This window comes from Leptinotarsa decemlineata, unplaced genomic scaffold, assembly GCF_025532065.1.
Source record: "Leptinotarsa decemlineata unplaced genomic scaffold, Ldec_3_MD MMD2_tig00000251_RagTag_RagTag, whole genome shotgun sequence".
Taxonomy (NCBI): Eukaryota; Metazoa; Arthropoda; class Insecta; order Coleoptera; family Chrysomelidae; genus Leptinotarsa; species Leptinotarsa decemlineata.
Genome location: NW_027412547.1, coordinates 1,029,763 through 1,032,634, shown reverse-complemented (window position 1 = coordinate 1,032,634; position 2,872 = coordinate 1,029,763).

Below are 2,872 nucleotides of genomic sequence, written 5' to 3'. Positions count from 1 at the left end.
CCATCGATTACTTATATATATACCTAGGCCACAGGCGCAGGATAATACTCAAAAGGGGCAGTGGTGGTGGAAGGGGGGAGTATCTGGGATTCGCACCCACAAATAGAAGTTTCGACAAACCATATGATCGTTATCTATAAGTGACAACATTCATCCTGTTTTTGTGAACGATAGTCGAGTATTTCAAGAGAAATGGTTACAAAGTTCGCGACTTGAATCAAAGGTTCGAAAAATTTCGGAGGATTATGTTGTTTGGAATTCTAACATACAGTGGTCTCCAAAAAGTTCGCACTGTTTTCTGTGTTTTGAGGAAGCATAACTGACCAATCTTTATACCTATTTTGTTGAAATCGGCTTTCAGAAATTCAACTACCGACCTATTACGAACGACAACACTCAGAAGTCGAAAATCTTGAGAGAGCTGAAAATTACCGAGGTATAGGCAGTGGAAATCCAAATTACTATCCTGAAAAACTTCGAAACAACTCAAAATTCAGGCACAAAAAACTTTTCTAAACGTTTCTAATATTGGTTGTTTCGAAAGTTTTGTCCGTTTTTATGAGTCCACTCCAAACTGTAATATCTCAGTGAATATTCAGTCAATTTGAACGAAATAAGCGACATTTAAATCAGTACAGTTTTGCCAACGAACGGTGATTTGTAAAACGTGCAGACGGACACTGTCGTGAAGTAGGATCGGACCTCTTCTGTTGACTAGTGTCATGTGCTGCTAACGCAATTTTCGGTACATTTCGATTTTCTCACAAAAGGATTTTGTGAGAAAATACACACACACACACACACACACATACACACATATATGTATATACAATCGATCGCTTCAAAAACACTTCACTAACGTTCTTCGAAATCTTCTGATAATTCCTCTTCCATATTCTCTATTCCACTATCACTGTCGCCATTTAAATCAATAATGAACGTATTTCCACCCTTAAATTGGAAGTGTCCAATCTCCATATGGTCTTTTTCAAATAAAGTTGTTGTTCATATGGTGGTGACAGCTGATTAACGGAAAAATAGATTATTTTTTTAAACTTCTTCATTAAATAGCTCTATTACCTTCTTATCAAATTTTGGAAAATTATTTTTAAGCCTGATGCTTTGTTTCAATTTTCCCCAAATCAACTGGATGGGATTGAGTCAATACTGTTAACGTTTTGGCATATTTTTATGCATATCCAGAAGCTTCCATTCGCAGTGCATAAAAAGATTTAGGTGTATCACATGCTTCAGTACAACGAATTTTGAAAAATCACGGAATGCATCCGTATAAATTTACCAAAGTTCAAGCTCTAAAAGCAGAAGACTTCGAACGTAGAATGCATTTTTGTAAATCCCTTTTGATTCATACACAGGAAGATCGGGAATTTTTGTCAAAAATAATTTGGAGCGACGAATCAAAATTTACGAGGGATGCTATTTTCAATAGTAGGAATGAACATTTTTGGGCTGATCATAATCCTCATGTTACAAAAGAAATGGGTTTTCAAGAAAAATTTGACCTGAATGTTTTCTGTATTCTGAAGAATAATAAAATTAGCTTTTTTATTTATGGAGACACACTGAATGCAGAGAGATATCTCCAAATATTAAGGACGACTGTAACCGATTTTCTTGAAAATTTGCCTTCAGAGAAATATAGGAATTCGTGGTTTCAACTGGACGGAGCGCCAGCTCATTCCACCCAGGAAGTTTCCAGGAAACTTGACGAACTCTTCGACGATCGTTGGTTTAGGCGTTTAGGGCCGTGGGATTGACCACCGAGATCACCCGATCTCACGCCACTTGACTTTTTTATGGGGTGTTTTAAAAGAAAGGGTATACAGTACTCCAGTGCCTACCAAAGAAGAATTGCGACGGCGAATAGTGCGGAGTATTGAAGATCTGGATCCCCAGGAAATTGAAAAAGCAACCACAAGTCGCGCACAAAAAAACATTTTAAAGTGTTTAGAATGTAATGGACAACATTTTCAGCATTAATTGTGAAGATGTGATATTTTGTTTACAATTTTGTTATTTTGAATCATCCTTTTCTGTTATTGTCTGTACTTTCAACTGTTTTAGCCCACAAAATCTTACTTTTTACCTAGAAATGACTGATTTTTGGTACAGTTGTTCCCTGGAAACTTTGAGCCATAGTTAAGGAAATTATTTTGTAACCTTACAAACTTCCTCTCGTTCATTGGTATTAATTCTGGATACATTTGGTTGAATTTTTTACACGTTCTGACAATGATTTGATCACTTTTTTCATGTGTATAATGAATAATTTCATAAGAACTTCGTTTGAATAATCGATATTTGCATTCATTTTGGAAGATGATTCGAAACACTGTCGATAACTCTTCATAAATCACTTATAAAAGTAACCGAACTGCTATAAGCTTGATAATTCCACTGCTACCTAAATCCAAATTCTAAAAAAAAGTAATGTTTCAAGAAGAAATGACTTTATTGAGAAAACTTGACGATTCAGGTATAGGGACATGATATATCATCTTCAAGCATTTTTCACCATCTTTCAATTTACTGAGTAATATACAGGGGGTTTCATTTGAAAAAATGAACTTTTGACTACTTTTATGCACAATGGAAATAATAGTAATTTTAGCACGCCCTGTATGATATGGAGTCGATTTCTTGGTGTTATTTGAATATTTCGAGTTTGTCCAAACTATCGTCAAAATATCAAATTTTCATGAATCGAGAGTACTGATGTACTTAATTTCAATTAAGGCTATGTTTTGGACCATATTTAGCACAATTTATTTTTTGTCTCGAAAACAGATAGAGATAGGTATAGGACATTATCAACAAAAAAGTATTGAAATATCAGAGCGATTCCAAAAAT